This window comes from Melanostigma gelatinosum (genome assembly GCF_949748355.1).
Source record: "Melanostigma gelatinosum genome assembly, chromosome: 2".
NCBI classification, from domain to species: Eukaryota; Metazoa; Chordata; class Actinopteri; order Perciformes; family Zoarcidae; genus Melanostigma; species Melanostigma gelatinosum.
This window is the reverse complement of record NC_136635.1, coordinates 18978019-18999263: the sequence shown is the minus strand read 5'-3', so window position 1 is coordinate 18999263 and position 21245 is coordinate 18978019.

The following is a 21245-nucleotide window of genomic DNA, read 5'->3' as shown; positions in this document are numbered from 1 at the left end:
TCATTATATATAATTATGTACATTATGCTTATGATTGAGCTTCAATTTAGTTGTTTCTTGTATATGTCCATCTAATTACTATGTATGTACTTTGTGTCTTTTAATCATATTTTATATTTTATTTACGTAAAGGACACCAAAGTCTAGTTTTTTACTTTCGCAGCGTACTTGATCAGTCTATTACTGGATCTCTCACTCTGACCCTGAAATGCATTCCCATTTAAGAAGCGCTGATACGAACAAAGCGAGCACAAGTGATTTAATGAATTTCATTATGTTGTTCTCTCAGGTACGAACAAAATTACAAGTGGTTCAGATCTGTTGAACACATCGCTAACAAACAAAAAACATTCGTCATTCGAGCTGAAATTGCAAAGCCTCAATTTGAATGAATTTTGAGTTGAGATATGATACTGAAAATGAACTAAAATAAGAACAATGTAGTTTGGCAGATCATCATCAGTATGCCGTACTAATTTTATTACAGGTATTTTAGATGTTATGATTTCTATTGGCATATTTATGCAAAACGTATACAATTCAGTGGTAATTCGCTCATCTAAAATAGTCCATGACTTTCTTGTCCCTCAAAATTCCTCACATATCATGGACAACTTTTCCTGAGAAATACTTTTTTACCGTCTAACTTCATGTCAGAACACTCTTTTTTATTTTTGTTAAACTAAAGCTCTGCTCTAATGACACATTGTTGGCACCAATACTATTATTTTCTTGGTTTTGTTGTTCTGGGTTCCCAACAACTGCTGACACTACTAAATTAGTTTTAGTTGTGTGTGTTGATTTCTGACAGCACGACTTAAAGCTTATATGACTTATGTTTACTTTATATGACATTTCGGTGAATGAAACTTCCTCACAAACGGAGTTGAAAAGGCAGCCCTCTCTGCAATTCTAATGAACACGTACTTACTCATGAACAGGTGGCATTCATCAGGGAAAAATTAGCGATTTACGACAAAGTTTGTGTAGTTACGAGAGTTTGTTGAGTCTGACTTTGAAAAGTTTTATGAACAAACCGCATTAAAATAAAAAGGCAAAAAGGTTGCATAAGGCCCATTGTCTCCATCTGTATTAGTTCCTTACTGTGCACGTGGCAAATAATAAACAAAATTGTTTCTAAATCTAAAATATATGAACAAAAGAATACATTATGCTCATTCACCCCCACACTACCTACTAAATGACAGTTTACATTTTGCTCAGCCATCCACATGTACACCATGAAATGTAAAGTAAGCTTCTCCTATCCAGGAACATATATTTATGTGGAAAGTTGCAACTTTTAAGGAATTTAAAAGCAATTTTGAAAATGCATAAAATGTCATTGTTCACCCAGGTTCCATGGATACACGTTTTAAGATGCATCAGTTCTTCATTCAGTGCAAAGGCGGGAAGTGAGTATTTTAATGTTTGGATGGTGGATGAGCGAGTAGCTTTCATGACTTTCATGAAATAAACGGGAGTTTGTGTTCCGTAACAGACATTTAATTACCAGCAATGAAAGCATTAGTATGGTATTGTTTTCACCCTGTGAGTCTCTATATGTGTGTCTGTGAACAGATTTTGTGACCCCATTAGCATCAAAATCGCGCAAGGTGTTGTCTCGAAACTTTACAAATGGTGAAGGTGTAGTTGAGATCAAAATGTAGATCTGACTCGGACTGTCTGAAAATTGTTTAATTAATAAAACATGACGGCTGAACTATGAGTTTAACAACAGTTCATTTTCCATAATTACAATTTAAATAAACCTTGACCATACTGCAGTTGTCCATATTGCACATATTGTAGAGACCTTTTTTTTTATTGCATCTGGACAAATGAAATTAGGGCTGTAGTCAACCAAAGAAAATCTTGAACGCCTGAAATTTGATTCTCTAATCCAGGGGTGTCAAACTCATTTTCACTCCGGGCCACATCAGCCCACAAAGGGCCGGTTGTAAATTTAACTACTCGTAACATATTGTTAAATAACTCTCTGCATTTGATTATTGTTTTTTCAAGTGTAAAAATATTGTACATGCAGTTATATAAATGTAAAAATATATTTAAGCACATTTCTGTTATTATAACTTAAATCCTTTTAATTTAGGGTGAAGAAACCCACATTACTCTATCAAAGATCAAACTATTAAAGAAAATAGCAAAGACAAATATCAAACACAAGTTATTCCAATAACTTTGTTCAAAGCTTAAAATCCTTTCAAGGGTGCGTTTGCACAATCCCACGTGAAGTATTTCATGTGTTTTAAAGCCACGTTTAAAGTAGTCTTCAATGTACTCACAATACATTTCCATTTCAAATGTACAGTAACCAGCCAAAGAGCTGCTTCTATTACTGTGTTTAAGTATCTCATAATTTTGACTTTCAATCTCAGAATTTCGACAATGGGGATATTTTTATTATCAAGTCTAACTTTAAAAAAAAAAAAATTCATATATCTATATTTTTTTTACCTTTTTTTTTTTTTTTTGCTGGCGGATTCACGGGCCACATAAAATGACGTGGCGGGCCGGATTCAGTCCGCGGGCCGGGAGTTTGAGACCCCTGCTCAATCAGCCACAGTGCAGTGTGCACTCTATGGTAGCCTACAATTTTAATTATGAACAGAAAAAGCTCCTGCAGCATATTCAATTATTTTTAACCTAATTAGTTCATACTTGAATGAAATAATAATCATAATAATTATGTTGTTCTTTATTGTTAAATAACAGATAAAAACAAGTAACCCTTCATAAAAGACATAAGCTCTGTCTCTCTCTCACAAACGTTCCTCTCGCTCATAGAAATGCTCCTCCGGCTTCCCAAAAATGGATTGAGAAGCACTTTTCTTCTTATCAAAGTAACACCAGAGACTGCCAGACTAATGAGAATTCGGTCTGCATATTGATCAACCAATCGACCAGAAGGTGTTAGCTTTCATCATATTCGGATGTTCTGCAGAAACATTAAATATAGACGTCCCTCTCTGACAATATGATTGGGTCATTTTGATATCATGGGGCCTTCATTTCAGAAAAAAAGCAAGATAATTAATGATCGGAAATGGCAGGTTTTACCAGTCTAAACGCCGTATCTGTCTCCGGCTAACTTTTCTATGTCCTCTGCTCCAAGGGATTTAAATATTCACTTGATGGCTACATATATGATGAACTGTTAACTTGGTGTTAAGTAGTGATGCAAAAAAGACTATGATAAGATATGTATAAGGTCTGGTTAAAGCACAACTGAACTTCAATCAGACTAACTCAAGACAAGTCTGTTTTTGAGGACTGTTCCAGTCTGTTCAAGATAAGCTGGCGACTGAAGGCCACTCTTTGAAGCAGTTTGGCCCACAATCTTTCATCTTCAGCTGACTAGCGGTGCCCTTCCCTAACAAAGAAAACAAACACAGAAACTTGCCATATTAGGTTAGCAGGGTCGAGATATATATATGGTATTCGGGAGGGAAGTATGACTTTTTTTACAGCATAAGAGAAGGCCTGTTTTTCTCCTCTAGATTTCTAGTTTTAAAAAGCCTGTCTTCGCAAAGTTGCTAGAATTTTCCAAATATTGCTGTACCATGGCCCTTCAGGGTGTACCCAAACACGTGTTGACTTCATTGATATGCATGCCCTAAGGGCATAAATGTTGCATGAAGTTGTAAATCAGACTATGTGGTGATCAATGATTATTCTGTCATCCGGTGACATTGTTCATTTTAAAACACAGACATACAGCAGCTTAGGTTTCTCTGCCGCATAACTTCCTTCAATAACAGCAGAACATGAGTAAAAGCCATACAGTGATCAAAATGCCAGGTGTAATACATTCCTCGCGCCTCACCAAACTGGAAAAGCAAACTAAACATAGAGTTGCATACCTGCTCAATGTGAAGCTGCTCCCAGTGGTAAAAAATGCAGTCGTGAAGTTGTTTAAAAATAAACTACACTGGCCATGCTGATCGCAGTGAAGAAATGTCATCAAGCGTATATCTAATAATGGACTTAGGTGACGTAAAAACAAAGACAATTTGTGAGATTATTGATGTGTAGACCATATATAGATAACATGAGGAGGAGAAGATGACATTTTAAGACACGCTTTGTCAGTAAAGAAAAACAATAGGCTGAAAGAATAAAGTCATTCATCAACACACTATATCTGATGAATATAAACAAAAAGGGGATTGGAAAAGCTGTTAATCAAGAGGTACATATTTGACTTGATTAAATGTATGGGGATGTAGTTTAGTTTGACATTGAGGAGGAAGACATAACGACGAAGGAGATGAAAGTATTTTGTAGCCATGTGTCTAAAAAAAACAAGATCTGCCCCATACATGGTGCATGTAAAACTTAACTCGGGGAAGAGGACTGAAGTCAAAGATGAAAGTGAGGAGGAAGAGGTCAAGTCAAAAGTTCAAACACATCCATAAATCAGTGCCCTAACCTCTAATCTTTCAATGCAATATATGGAACAGGACATTTTTCTTGAATCACTTTGATCTCTCTCTCTCTCTCTCTCTCGCTCTCTCTCCCCGTCTGTATCAAAGTGATTCAAGGAAAATGGAAGAAACTACACCCCAAAAAATGCATGTGTATCATGAACCTCACATAGGGGAACATATACCGTACACATGCAAGTGTAAAAGTTATGTTGTTTCTATCAAAATTACAACAATAGATCAAAGATTCCTATGGGCAGACATATGTATGAGATTCAGTTCCTAGGGACACATATTTCTGCTCATAGATCCCACATATGTGAGGACAGTTTCTTATAACAGAAAGATATGGAAGCAAAGTACACTAACTTCTGAAAAATATGTATAATTTAAACAAAAAAAGAGATTCTGTTAGCACTTAGTGTTTTTCTCGGATTGGGCTTGGTTGTGGCTCTATTACTGATAATAACTTTGCATATGCATATTGCTTTTCATCATTTTACTCATATGCAAACTCCATTATTGCATTTACTGTTGATCTGTAACTTTTTTTAAAACAGAACCCCCGCAAAGCAGCTGGCCCAGACTCAGTCTCCCCCTCCACCCTGAAGCATTGTGCTGATCAGCTGTCTCCGGTGTTCACAGACATCTTCAACACCTCCCTGGAGACATGCCACGTACCAGCCTGCTTCAAGGTCTCCACCATCATCCCTGTCCCCAAAAAACCTAGGATCACTGGACTTAACGACTACAGGCTCGTCACCCTGACCTCTGTGGGCATGAAGTCTTTTGAAAGCCTGGTCCTGTCCCACCTAAAACCCCTCACTGACCCACTCCTGGAGCCCCTGCAGTTCGCCTACAGAGCCAACAGGTCTGTAGACGACGCAGTCAACATGGCCCTTCACTTCATCCTCCTGCATCTGGACTCCCCAGGAACCTACGCCAGGATCCTGTTTGTGGACTTCAGCTCTGCCTTCAACACCATCATCCCGTTTTTGCTGCACGACAAGCTCTCTCAGCTGCATGTGCCCGACTCCCCCTGCAAGTTGATCACAGACTTCCTGTCTTATAGGAAGCAGCACGTCAAGCTGGGAAAGCACGTCTCAGCCTCTCGGACCATCAGCACCAGTTTCCCCTCTGCTCTTCTCCCTGTACACCAACAGCTGCACCTCCAGTCACCAGTCTGTCAAGCTCCTGAAGTTCGCGGATGACACCACTCTCATTGGACTCATCTCTGGTGGGGATGAGTCCGCCTGCAGGTGGGAGACTGACCATCTGGTGACCTGGTGCGGTTTGAACAACTTAGAGCACAACGCTCTAAAGACAGTGGAGATGGTTGTGGATTTCCGGAAGAATGCAGCCCCACCAGCCCCTATCACCCTGTGTGACTCCCCCGTTGACGCGGTGGAGTCCTTCCGCTTCATGGGCTCTATCATAACCCAGGACCTCAAGTGGGAGCTTAACATCAGCTCCATCACAAAGAAGGCTCAGCAGAGGATCTACTTCCTGAGGCAGCTGAAGAAATTCAACCTGCCAAAGACAATGATGGTGCACTTCTACACTGCCATCATTGAGTCCATCCTCTGCTCCTCCATCACGGTCTGGTACGCTGCAGCCACTGCCAAGGACAAGGGCAGACTGCAGCGCATCATTCGCTCTGCCGAGAGGATGATTGGCTGCAATCTGCCGTCCCTCCAGGACTTGTTCACTTTAAGAACCCTGAAGCAAGCAAGAAGGATTGTAGCTGACCCCTCTCACCCTGGACAAAAACAGTTTGTGCCCCTTCCATCTGGTAGGAGGCTGAGGTCCTCACGACACATGAACTGACTCTGTCATCCCCAGGACAATTCCCTACCGGTCACTCCCTTGCACATCACTTCCAGCAGAACATGGGCTTACCGAATAACACTTGTGCAAAGGCTTACACAGCAAAATGAAGGCTTACCCATTAGCACTAGCATCAAGGCTAACCCAGCAGAACAAGAACTTACCCTTTAACGTTATCACAAAGGCTAACCCAGTAGCACAAAGAACCTGTAATGGGCCATAGAAGTTGATTCAAACTGAAATTGAAACAAGTACTTACGTGACGGCTATTTTGCCTTTGTATACAAGATTGTGGCATATTACAGAGCTGTTTTTTACTGTTGTATTACTAAAATAAGCCAAGAGTGCTTGTGGAGAACGTAGTAAACTCACCGCTGGAGATATGTGCAGTGACACTGGCCAGCTACAGTCAATTAAATGTCTTTATTCAAACCCTGGCCAAAAATTTACAGAAAACATGCAGTTTAGCAATCTGTTTCACAGGTCGTTGGTCTGGATTGTTTAAGAAAGAAAGATTCCTTTATTAGTCCCACAGTGGGGAAATTATTCTCTGCATTTGACCCATCCCTGTATATATAGGGAACAGTGGGCTGCCAATGACAGGCCCCCAGGGAGCAGTTAGGGGTTCAGTGTCTTGTTCAGGGACACTTCGACAAAGGACACGGTGCAGCCGAGGATCGAACCGGTGACCTTTCGGTTAGGCGGACAGCTCTCTCTACCCAGTACGCCATGGTCGCTCCGCAGTAAAAGTGAGCACAATATTTACTAATATGCATACTTGATTTTGCAATCATTGTACAGACTTGCCTACCATTATTTCCTTCTACCATGGGTCTCTATAGTAGCGGTATTCCATGATCAAATGGTAGTGCTGATTGCAGACAACTGTTTCGAATTCCAACACAAACACAAGAAATATGCTAAGTGTTTTGACACACACACACACCTCAGTCTTGCCTCCTCTCCCTCCTCGTCTCCGAATTAATATCCAATAAACTCCATGATGGCTTTGAATGGTCATTCAGTGTTTGTAACCCCCTCGTTTAAATGCCACTCAGCTCAATATTTTCTTCTCAAGAGTGATATACTACCCAAAATCAAAACATTCATTAAAAATACATTTTCTCAGTCCTCACCAGGATGGCATTTTCCCTCACCAGTTTGTTGATTGCTTCACTTGGCTGCAGCTGCTCTACTACTATACACTTCAACTGAGTTAGTGTAGAGCAGAGGAAAAGACACAAAAGAGACGGAGGGAGAAAGACAAAAAAAGGAGGGCTGCAAGCAGTCCTTGGGTGTGTGTGTGTGTGTGTGTGTGTGTGTATCCAGGTATATGACACAATGGTCGTGTGTGGAATGTGACTGCCCACTAGTGTTGGAGATTGAGACGTTTGAGGCAGGAGGACAGAGAGCCCAGGTATTGATAGATAGATATATAGACTTTATTTCAGACTCGGGGTCCATACAGGCAGATACATAAAAAAACAGACACAAACAATAAAAGTACATAGGCCTAGCAATGCCTTACAAAGAGACAGCTGTACCAATGTCGCCACAGCTGGGACTGGTAGCGTGTGGTGCTAAACCTTATGTTGGTTAAAACAAGTATGATCCCATTTACAGAGTCATTCAGTCGACAGATGAATTTGTACATGAGATTTCTTAAAACTGTTTGGGAAGTGTTGACTCGTGCAGCCACAAACATTTCACTGGCACTACTCCATCTCGGTCTCTTTAAAAGTATTCTCATGGCGTCATTGTACGCTACTTGAAGTCTCTGTGAACTCTTTTTTTTGTAGTTTGACCACAAGTGTGCAGTGTAGAGTGGAGTACAATATGCTCTATATATATATATATATATATATATATATACATGCATGGGTAAGTAAACCTATGCAGACATCAAGGGAAAAGTGACATTCTTAATGAAGTGGATGAATATACACATCATCAATGGAATCAATTACCATGGTTCGTTTAAATCCAAATCCCTCCCTTCTGTACAGATTGTTCACGCATTTTTTTGTATGATTTGTTTCTAAAAGAAAAGAAAAAAGTTCTCACACTTGGATGTTAATTATACGGTTTGCTTTTGGCTGTAAGATTTTGCGAGGCGTGTGTGGGAAAACAGGCTAAATTTGGCCTTTCACTCTGCAGTTCTCATCACTTCTCCAGATTCAATATCTCACCAAAAAAAATTAAAAAATGTGTATCTGGGTTTTCATGGGATCCATGATTATTTCCATTCCACTATGGAAGTGCATTCACTCACCATTATAAGGAGAAAATGGCAACGTAAGCCACCAAGTTCTGATAAACACATGAATACATGAATATGTGAGTGGGAGCCGAAGCGGGCAAATGTGTTGTTGAGTGGAGAGGTTTGGGCCTGAGCTGTTTACATTGAGAGCAGTGGTAGAGAGCTGCTCTTTCATGGTTTCGATTGAAAACTGTGTGTCTAGACGGAGAGTCCCTCTCAGTGGATGCCATTAAAAGCTCTCTTTTCCCCAACCTTTGTTTGTATGTACACATTTTATAAAATAAAGATGGGTATCTTCTTATTGAGGCGAAAAGCAATCAACATGATAATTTGTGTGTTTTCCATTCACCTGCAAGTACAGCAGCAGTGCACTGTGTTTATGTTCCCCACAAGAGTGATTCATTTGAATGTATCCACTGAAAATAGTTCTCATTGTTTCTACATTGTGACTGACACAGGACAACACAGACATCCTTTCATTACTTTGAGCTGTATTGAATTTCAGTGTATTCCAGACAGCGTTTGTCATAGGCTTTGTTATAGGGGTGCACATGTGCCTTGTCAATCTGGTTGCACATTGTAAAACAGCAGCATTTTTTTTAAACATCACAATGATTTATACCCTCTCATAAAAGCACAGTAAAAGCTACAAGGTTAGTTAAGGGCATTCAGCCTTCCTGCCTGGCTCACTGTTCGAGGTGAGAACACTCCTGTCCCTAAACACACACACACTTCATATCACATTTCACAAATATCCCATGATGCGAAGACTCTATGACCCTGATGTGCAACGCGTGTGTGTGAGAGTGTTGGCAGGTGGGGGGGGGGGTTAGTGGGTGGTGTGTGGAACGTATTTGCTGTACCACCGCGCAAGTGTGTCTTAATGCAGTATGTGCTTCCCCACGAACATGCATGTACACGCGTGTCTCTCTTGAAACTTCAGAGGACATTTTTAGGATGAAGACTAGAGCCTAAAACACTGAAACATGCTCTGTCCATATTTGCACGTCAACTCTGCAGTGGAAGTGCCTCCTGGTGACTATGATGTATTGCATGTCACTGGGATACATCCCCGCAGAATACTAATGCAAGCATCTGTGAAGATTGTAGCAGTATTTGTGTGCTGGGGAATTTCTATCGAGTTTTTAAGAGGAGAAGAAAAAGGGAGGTTTCCTTGTGTATTTTACCTGAGCGATTTAGGTTGCATGCCATCTGAGAAGTCAGATTGGCTGGGTCACATTGATTTCACCTTGCTTTGGAGTAAGTAAGGTGATTGTGGGAGTAAAGCTGGGGTTTAGGGTTTTGTGGAGGTGAAAGACTGGAGGCGGCTACACAATAATAGTGATACAAAGGCTGGAATTTGATGTTAAAAAGGAGCCTCCGGTTCTGTTCAGCCTGTAATTTATTCCGTCTCCGCTGTGAGCAGCCTCAGAAGGACACCGAGAGGATTTGTGGTGATGGGAGGTCTTAAACTCCGTCTGACCCTCAAACCCACCTGAGAAGGCTCATTGAGTGTTTTCCCATTAGATATGCAACTTGTGTTGTATGTTGTTGATGGCGGTGGGGCATTAATCACGGTGGAGTAATAGAAAGAGGTGGGAGTGCAGTGAAGGATAAGGGAGGACTGAGATCTGCCAGTCGAGTGATTTGCTGTGCTTGTAAGCCGATGTCAGAACAAGGCTAAATTTACGGGCCATATTTAGTGTCCCTTTTTGTCTGCTGCCATCAGCTGAGTGGCCATTAGAGGACTTAAAGGGGCCATTCACACTGTAATGATAAACAATGGCGGCTATTCATCATTCACAAAAGGCAGAGAAAATCAGTGGTAAACATTTGTAGATGTTAACAGTGTTTCAACAAGAGCAGCATAGGCGAAGAGTCAATATGGAAAACAGAGCTGTTCGGAAGCATCTGTCCATGCGTCGCAATTTCATGATTTCAAATACAATAAATAGGCTTGCAGATAGTGTCCCTTTAAAACCTCAGCTCGCTACAGAACACAGCATTGTACATCTGTAACTGAATTCTCTTGAGTTTCAACACATTCTCCAAACCAAAATAAATCAAGGAAATCACTTCTGAAAACAACCCATACGAAAAACTGATGAAAATGTTAACGCTTCCATGTCAATCAGCTAACAATGTTTATTTTAGTAATTGCAACTTTATTGGAGATATTAACTATACTCCTAGCATTAGTGTTTACTAATAATGGATATGTCCATCAGTTTTTAGTGTCCCCTACAAACTAAACTTGTACTTTTTGTTCAATGTGTACAATTAGTGGAACAGCATGACACCGTCATTAGAATGTGAATCACGTTGCCGCATGCTTTGTGCTTGTACTCAATAAGAACAAGAAAGTGGATCACATCACCCCAGTCCTGACTTCAAACTGGCTTCTTGTTTGTCAAATAACTATTGAAAAAAAAAAGGTGAGCAATGGATAAGGGACAAAACAATGAACACATCTGCTACATCACGAACCATCTCGATTCTCAGGTCGTCCGGGAGAGGTTGGATTTCTGTACTCCAAGTCAAAACTGATGATGGAGAAGCAGCGTTGAGTTTTTATGCATCATATATCTGAAAAAAAGAGAAAACTGCAGGTCAGCTGCAAATTTCAGCTTTTTTATATTGAGGCTGAAGACTTTTTTGTTTGCTGCTGCCTTTTATTAAATCAAATAATGATCCATTTCCTCAAGGCATCTATCATTGACGTTTGTTCATCCCCATAGAAGCAAGAACAAAAAAAGTAAAATAACTGTGTTAGTTGTCTTGCCAACATTACTGGGCATCTTGGATGTGTAATTAGTCAACTATTAGTTCGTTTTTAAAAATGCAACGACAGGAGCTTCCTGTATATTTATTACAAGAAGAGGAAAAGGGATGTTGAGTGTATATTCATTGCAAAATACAGCCAGGACTCAAAATTTAAAAAAAACTGGTCGAGTTAAACAAGATTCAGCACGGGATTCGATGGGTCCACTGTTGGTACCCTAGCAACAGTTTTCAAAATAAATTGTGAATCAGGAGTGATACCATCCTTGCAACTTACACATTTTACCATTATAGCAGCAGCTTCATGCAGATGCGTGATGATAAACAGCTTGTCGGAAATGCCTAATTATCATATCTCCCTACTGCCACCTAACGCTCCTTCCGTCCTGGTATTTGGGCTTGTGTGGGAAATATCATAGCCGAGTGGAGTGGTATGTTGTTATATATTATTTGATGTTTTCTAGATTCAGATGCTTTGCAATACACACATAAACTGTACCTACTGTATAGGGTTATATAATTTGAAGAAAAATACAAACAAAACTCAATTCCAGATCCAGTTTCCTTGAGCTTCAACCCATCAAAAGGTAAAGCATTTCTAAGAGCAATCTGGGAGTCTGACTGTCACTCAAGAAGGGAGTTAGCCATCAGTAGTGATGTGGCTTTAGAGTAATCAGTGTGGATTAGAATTTGCTGATTGAACTGGCTCAGATGTCGTCTTTACAGTCTAATTCAGGTCAGTTTGCAACCTGCCTCGCTCCTGGGCTCCAGGGCATCTGTGGCTAATCAATGCCCTGACCTCGGAGAAATGAGCCCGTCTTCGCAGCAGTTGGCACACACTGAGCTGTAGCTTGTATTTTCCTCTTTGTCACTGATGGAGCGTTGGGTAAATCAAGCACTGGGAACAGTTTGAATTTAGAAATGTATGATATTTTTTCAAATAATTTTGACATGTCGGCCTATGCCGCTAATATTAATAATTCAATTGAATGGCCCAATTTCTCATTTTCTGTGTTAGAGTAGTAGTGTACAGTTGCACATGCACACTAAGAATACACAGACCCATTCATGTGTGCCACAGATCATTTTGTGGATGAATAGTGGATGGGGACAAAGATGTGTCTACAAGACCAGCTTTTCTTTCATTAAAGACCTGAAAGGAGATTTCTTTCATAAAATAAAAGCAGTAAAACAAGGGGTTTGGTTATTCAAGAGGGAAAATAATGTTTGAAATTTTTTAGCGAATGTAGAAGATGCCAGTGGGGCAAGCAGAGAGACTAGATTATAGACTAGAGACTAGGTTATAAGTGTTATAGTTGTTAATATTAGTAATAATATTAATTTTGCAAGTTGGCCCCTTAACATCATACAACAGCTCACAACATGAAAAAGTGGGGAAATAACATCATTGACCGTTTTGCTTCTCTTTCTTCCTTCTTTAAGTGGGGCTAAAAACATAACATTTGTCCTGAGGGTGGCATTTGATTAATGGCCGTGGCATCGTTCAAATTTGAAGGGCTTTCCCCCTTCTACCCTTTGGAGCATGAATGTTCTCCAAACTGTCATGGCATCCTACCTATACCTGCCTTTTGGATGATGAGATATCTCTTGTGTAAAGCTAACATTTTTGATACAGGGTAAAGTTCATTCAGGGTTCGAAATGGGAAAGGGTTTATTCTCTGGGGAGCATGAGTGGGCTGGGTAAATTTCATGGAGCCTGCCCATTTTATTTATTTATTGTGAACAAGCCACAATTCTGTCCTGATGTTGGTAGCATAGGAAATTATCCCACCAGCACATTGTACAACATTAAATGGATGGTGGGTGGATAACAAAATACAAAAAAAAGCCAAAGTTGAAATGTTAAAATCCAGCAAAATGCAGATTCTGTGATTAGAGGTTTTGTTTTGTAATTATTTTCATTTGGTTTTTATAGGAGACAGATCTATGAACCCATAACTTAATTTAGTGGACAGTTCCACTGAGTAGTACCATCTGTCTAAACATTTGCCTTTCTTCAGCAGCCACTTATTTACATCAGTTGAGTCACTAACATATCGCACTGGCAGATATTGAGTACAGTCAGCTTGTATGAGGGTGTTGGTTGAGAGCATCGGCACATGGTTGAACTAGTATTGTTTTGGCTTGAACCATTGGACCAAAACTTCAACTCATGTTAGTGCTTTCTGTCTATTTGTATTTGCGTTTTGTTTTTTTACACACATGTTAAGGAAAGGTAATATACTCTGAAAGGTTGCTATTGATATCTATTTCATATTGCTTTACAACATTCTGATTATGTTAATTAAGCAACAAACTCAATAATGAAGTTGCAATCACTCAGAGGACTTATTTGACCCTTTCCCTGACAGCATAATGCACTCCTTCCTAATTATTTAGTACTTCGCACAGGGTCCCGACTTTTCTTTTTTTTTAAACTCTTTTCTGCGATTAAATCAGGGTGAAAGTAAACTCAAGGAGACGCTGTGTGCCAGGTGCTATATTCCATTTCTGTTATGGAAATAACACAAAGCAGTAGAAGGCTCAGATTCACATGAGTGAAAACAACTCCAACGTCTCTAGCAGGAAAGTGGAGAAGTCACCCCCTGGCAAGGTGACATCCTGACTTTTACCCTCCCTCGATAGCCCGGGATAAGGACGGAGAGGGACACAACAAGCCTTTCAGCCATAGCCAAGGTTTTGATGTCCTGAGCCAAACACTGCTGCTTACTAAAGATAGACGGCTCTTATCAATTAGTGGCTGAAGACACCCCACTCTCAGCACCTTGGTCAGATAATTCGCTCTTGTGCTGGGTGATTGGATTCCCACCTCCCTATTTGTCTGCCCCTCCTAGTGTCCTTCGCAGTTTGGCATAAACAACATGCAGTATCTCTCCCAGTCCCTCTTTGATACACGAACATTAAAAGAACAGTACATGGATGTAATAGAGAGACAGGAACAGACTTGTTAGTGGAGGATGAACATCTTGGTAAAATGCATGTGCTTAGGCCAATATGTGGAACATCCTTGTAAAGGGAAATATACATGAGTATGAGTGGTTGATTTCAACATTTTATGACTTACACGTCTGCTCTCTTTTTTTTTTGCATTGTTTCTAACTATAACAGCTGTTAAAAAAAGCATGTCCTTACTCCATGCCAATGAAAATATGCCATCTACATATTTTAGAATATACAATGGATGGATTCCCTTCTCTGCTAAAGATCCATCCATTGAGGAGGCTTTTGCAGTGTTTGAACAACAAATCCTTAGAGGATGGAGTTTTCATATTCCCTTACTGCTTTAATAAACATCAGGGCCTGTACTGTTGGCAGCTTGAGTCAGCCGCAGCACTGTTCATCCAAAATATGTCCTTTATCAGGAGTACAAATTCAATCCGCCGCCTTGAAAGATTTATAGATTCATGCAAGTTTTACACCACTGGGAGCGCTAATGGCTTTTAGTGCTGGGGCCCCAAGGAGTCATTGTGCATGAAAACCTGAAAACGCAGAGCAGCACTTAAGCTTACCGCAATGTCAGGTTTCTGTCGAAAAAGATGCCGTTGAACTGGAATACTAGCTCCAATTGGTGGGTTTTTGAATGAGAAAAGACAGGGTCTTCAGCCATCAGCACACACTTTGACTTGAGTCGCTTGCTATCTATTCATTTGTACGACAGGGTTCTGTAACTGTGTACAGTATTTCTTGAGAAAATGTTCACTTTCCTGAAATATTTATTGACGTAAAAATACAACATTCAGTTTAAATAATGAATGTCTAACATATATCATTTCAGTACTTTTTGGTATTTTAGACAGTATTGATGTGCCATCCTATGAGCTGCTGATACACAAATTCGTAGTGTTAGAAGACAAAATATACCTTTGATACTTGGTAAGCATGTGTTGCTACATAGGACACTTGCGAGAGATGAGGGAGAGCTAAATGTCTTTTGAGGAAGATACAAGTCAGACATGCATCACCAGAACCTGGAGCACCCAATAAATCAACCAGCATCTTCTGCCACAAACCTGTCAACCTATTAGGGATAGACAACTGTGAAGACAGAAGGTGTGTATGGTTGAGATGTGGCTGGGGAGTGTGAGAGAAATATCAGACAGCAAGAGGATGCTGGAAGGGTTGGACACACATGACAAGAAAAACGAAATGTTCCAAAAAACAACAAGCCAAGATTCTCTTTTAGTCTGTTACTACCTGAGTGCTGAGTGAAGGCGAATACAGGAAGAAGTATGGACAGGGAATAAAAAATGCCACTGCTCACTATTAATAATTCAATAGATTGCAATGGCACAAAAATAACAGTCGGAAAGAGCACTGGCGTTGGACCTGACATCACAGAGTAGCTGTTTTTGTCATGTTTGAATGTGGCTGTTTGTAGTATGTCGGTCAGAGTAGCTCCACCAACAAGCGTTTTTCAAAACCATGTCTTAACCTCCTCACCAACTTAACATTTTGTTAAGGTGAACTCAAACACTGCTATGCTTAATAAGAGTGCTAAATTTGGAGGGATGCATTTTTAGCTTGTTTCAGTATAACAGATGCAATACATCATCAATACTTTCCTAAATATATATATATATCTATATATATATATATATATATAGATATATATATCTCACTGGAATTCAGTGGTCCTACAGACACACGTTCTCACCTGCACACACTAAATATAATACATGTCAAACAAATGTCCAAGACCACCATGTGGCTTGGATGCAATGCTTCTTCACTTAGACAGGTGGAGTTTGAAGTTGTCGTCCCATGCACCCAATGACCTTCTGATCACTGGGGTCTAATCCCTGGAAACATGATTCCAGGGATTACACATCCAAACTATTTCCCGTTTCCCCAAACATATATAATGGGAAAACGGGAAAGGGTAGTTGCGTTTGGCTTTTGTACGCTACCTGAAGGCCACTGTAGTTCTCTGACGCTTGGCAAAGGGAGGAGTGAGCGGAGTCTTAATCAGTTCATCGCGATCAGCAACCTTGCCACCAGATGCCCCTGAATGCTGTTGCTCCCTTAACAATTAATCAATTTATTTGTCACATGAAATCATACAAGGTACAACTCCAGTGAAATGCAATCCCGTCAGCTCCTTTCACTTCTGCATTAGAGATGCACAGATTACATTTACAGGAGCGGAATCCATTGGGTGGGTCAAGTAAAAATTTAAGATACAAATCAAATAGGAATTTACATTATTATTAATAGCAGATGGGTTGTGGGTGGATGAATAATACATCATTAATGAGGAAATAACAGTTTTCTGACACGTTAGTGAAATTGCGGTAACATGTGCTGCCGAGTGCCAAACTGCGGTAATGCCATACAGCAACTCAATTCAGACGGCGGCTGGCGTTGCTGCAGTCTTCGAAAGGGAGGCAATCTGCAACCTCCCCGCTATATGCCACTAAATCCTACACACTGGACCTTTAAGTACTCTGAATGGTGTCTGTCTATATGTCCTGAATTCCTGCTGAATCAGCTATCTCCTATGTTGTTACTGAAGACAAGCCTTCTAAGTTTCCTATTAGGTTTGTGAGACAGACCAGCAATATTACTCAAGATCTGTGAACTGTATGGACGTGGTAGTGCAGTATTCTTTGTTAGATCCAGGTATTTCCTCAGACCCAGGTATGCATTAAGATTTTATGGATGTATTGCAGGATATTTTCCAATGAACTCTTTCCCCAAAGAGCAATTATTCTTCAGACTGGATCATGCACCTTCAACATTAGAGGGATGGAGTCAGTAACATTCATGGAATTCTTCCATTGTTGTCAGAAATGCACTGTTTATTTCCTTTAGTTCTTGGAGATCTTCTGGTCCTACTTCAGAAAAACTGAAATCCCCAAATTCTGAAACCGAGCAGTTTAAAATGTTACACCTTTCCCTAAATGGAATGAGTAGATGAATCATTGCCTGCTTATGCTAAGTAATTACTGTTTGACTCGATTCCAAAACTGCAGACACATCAAACGACTCAATACAGTGTGATGCTCAGCTATACTAACATCACATAACTGTAAGCTTTGTATGAATAACTGAGGTCCCATGCGACGTTCAAGGGCTTGGGAAAGCAGATGGTGCTCGGTAAAGTTTTACTCTGAACGGGAGCAGCTTCATTATAAGAAATACTTACAGCAGTATCGTTAGAAGTGATTCCTACAGCAAACATCCCCATCAAACAGTTGCCGCACTCACTATGCTGAATCATCTGTGAGGAAGCTCCTACCATATCATGGAAAACTGAGCTGGGTACATTGCTGTCAGATTTTAACCTCACAGTCACTTTCACAGCAGGCTGGTTCGGAAACGGAAGCAAGACAAGTCCATTATGACTAAGACTTTAAAGTTGTGCTTTGTTCAATTGACAGGTGAGAAGCCTCCATGTTTGAAACGCTCTGTGTTCATATAATAACTAAAGAAAAAGAACCGACGTACCAAAATGGATTGTAGCACTGGGTGGACTGTTAGTGGTATAACAATATGTTATACCAGCTCATTAAAACTGAGCAAATACAGTAAATATTTGAAATAAAGATCTATTGCTGATACAGGAAAACACAAATGTCAACGCAAAAACTAAAGCTAAAGCCGTACGTCTACAGACTAATTTAATCCAGTTTAACTGAAGGAGTATATTGTGGATATGTTGAGGTGGGTGATCGGAAATATTTGTTAGAGGTGGGTCTCGCTCAGTAAAGTGAGAAAAGTGCCATGTTGTGCCACTTGAGCAGTGGACTATAACAGCAAGTCTGTAACATCCAACATTTATATTCTCTTGAAATGTTAGTGTATGGTTTACCAGACTTGAGTGCATATATTTTACCACTGAATAAAAGGGGATACGGGGAAGTAGAAACAGCTGCAGAAGTCCATACTTTGAGTAAAAGTGAGGTTGGCGTGGGGGATGAGCATGAGGAGTTTTAATAACTGTAGAAATAGAAATGTAAACGCAAAACATTGTGACTACCAGTTATTCCTTTGACCAATGCTTTGACCAACAGCGTACTGTAGTGTAGGCTGTGAATGCACAGTCCACAGTCGTGCTGGGTTTGCCAGGTTTACACAATGTTGGAACTCTATGGTGAACGAGACACAAGGGAATCTGTATTAGTGACAGAAAACTAAATTAAAATGCGTTTATAATATTTGGAAACTATCTTTGATGGAGCTGTGCTATTAGTTGTGCCTGCTTCCAGTGCAAATTGTGCTAAGCTAGGCACACGTCCCAGACCTATCTCTGCAGTGGACCAACGGAGATGAAATTGATATGGATATTCCCATCTAAAGGCTGGGTAAATCAACAAACAAAGATGTCCCAAATTGCTGGGCATTTCCCTTAAGAGGTGGGATTGATTTTAAAATTTTCAAAGGATAGGCAGCAAACATTTCAATCATATTTTCTATTATGCTATTTGCAAGTCCCCACCTCCTCTGCTCAACTCCATTTTCTGTCTACCCATCTCTTCATTTACGTCCATCACAGACAGATTCAAACTCACCTGGGAGTCTGTGAGTGAGGAACCTCTGATGTGTTCCACATTGCTGCCTCCGTGATTGCACTGTTTACAGCCAAAGACAACTGCAGCTTGGTGCAGTGGAGGATAATTAGGCCTATGCTTTGCTGGGCTTGTGCTATATGAGTAATTTGTTCGGCGGAAAAGGAAACTGGCCTCCAGTTGTTTACCTGTGATGAGCAAAAAGCTTATGTAGGCATACAAGGATCGGATACGTGTTTCGTGCTCGGAAAGAGCTAAGTTAAGTTAAGAGCTGGAGTTAATGTTTAGGATCAGGGTTAGGTTTAAAAATATGTCTACAAATGTGGCATTTCAGCCATGTTTCTCAGTCATCCATCTCACACTATTTTAAACAATCCAGTAATGTACACAGGCTGAGTTACAGGTTCATATTCGGCCCATTTCACTCCTGTAACTACAGAGATTGTAGAAACGCGGGTGACTTACACTAGTGTGCCTGAACACATCTTAGGGTTTGCTTTAGGGTTATGGGATGGGTTGTAATTTAAATTGATTTCAGTGATTAGGAACATAAGTATGCCCACAGTTTGATTGAGATCACAACAAGAAGATACTGCGTTTCCATGCACACAACACATCCAGTAAACCACCTGAGCTGTACAGACCCTTTTCATTTACCAATGTTTTCTTGTTGTCTCTAAGCAATTAAACCCCAAACTGCGCACCATTAATTCACCATTTACCATTAACGTTTCACAGTAACAGCCATGCTACCCTACTCCTTCTGTTCCAAACCAAATTGACCATCTGTGTAAACACTATTTCTCACTGAACTGCTAAAAACACTGACACTCACCTGCATGGACATCAGCCACATTGGAGAATGTGTCCCCATTTTTAACTAAAGGATGCTGACATGATAGCTTCACATCCAAAGTACAGCTGTCCCCCGGAGGCTACACTATAATTTTTTTTATGTGTCTCCCCCTTTCTAACCCAATGTCCCACTGGTAGAGTTATCCACATCCAATATGTGCATGGTTTATAATATTTTACATGAATTTAGGTCTAGTGTGTGTCTTTTTACCTCATGAAACCTGAACCTCATCACCCCCTGGTGTATTCCGATTTTTAATTGATGTTCTTAATTATCATCAAGGTGCGTTTATTATATTCATGAGAAAGGTATTATGATGGACATATTTATTATTTTCACAACACTTTTTTATTACAAATGTTTCTTTATATCAATCGATTGAAGTTACTGTGTTATCTAACCTCGCTTTGTCTCGTGTTTTTCCAGCAAAGACATTTTCCCGCATCTCTATATTCATCCATTGTTATACATTTTATGCAGTTCATTTAGATCCATTATTTCCCATTCTGTATGATTTAAAGTTTCCCATAACAGTATTTTGACATCTGATTATCTGTTACCTTCCTTGAACCTTTCTTCTCTTATATAAAACCTGTTTTTGCCGATTAGGTAGAAGGCCAAAATATCACCAAGTATATGTTTGAGTGGCTCAAAGAATTACCCTTATACCTTGTTCACAAATATCCATTGTTGATCATGTTTCAGATGATGGACATGTTTCTGATGAAGAAGAATAATGCACCTGCAAAGTATAGTATCGAAGGCCAGGGAATGTTTCATTGTGATACGTATCGGACACTTTAAAAAAACAAAGCTGGAAACACAGTTCTATAGCAGTTAGACTGTTTAACTGACATTGTTGCATCCAGGCTTTTGGCAGATCCGTGTCCAAACTAATGTTGACATCTTTTTCAGTTTCCTTGTTACTGTATTCAATCATTTTACAATGTTTCAGATGTTTCACAGTTTCACAATCACTACCAGTAAAAGAAACTTCAAGAGACGATCTGCAGTAACCTTAAGTTGAAGTGTGATTCCATCTCTGCATAGATGTGCACTCACACACACATGAGGGCAGAATACTCCCCGAAATGTTTGCTTTCTAGGAAGATAGAATTATTTCTTAAAATTTACTTTATTCTATAAATGTATTCTTTTTTAAATAGGAACATGTATAACCTAGAGAAATATAATTACATTTTCAAATTTTTGTGATAGATTTTGACAGCAATATTACTACATGGGAAGAAATACAAATACTGGCTCCTGGTTTTATGCCTCCGCCAACCAGTAGCAGTTAACATCCATGCCTAAACGAAATTACATCCCTTCATCATTTTGTCCAATCAGACATGTGTGTCAAACATGTTTTATGAGGTCACAGTGACCTTTGACCACAACAAATTCTAATCCATTCAAACGTGAGTCCAAGGGGGCTTTTGTGCCAAATTTTGCTCAAGGGGTTCTCGAGATATTGCGTTCACAAGAATGGAACGGACGTAAGATCAGTGACCTTGACCTTTAACCAGCTAAATCGAATCAAT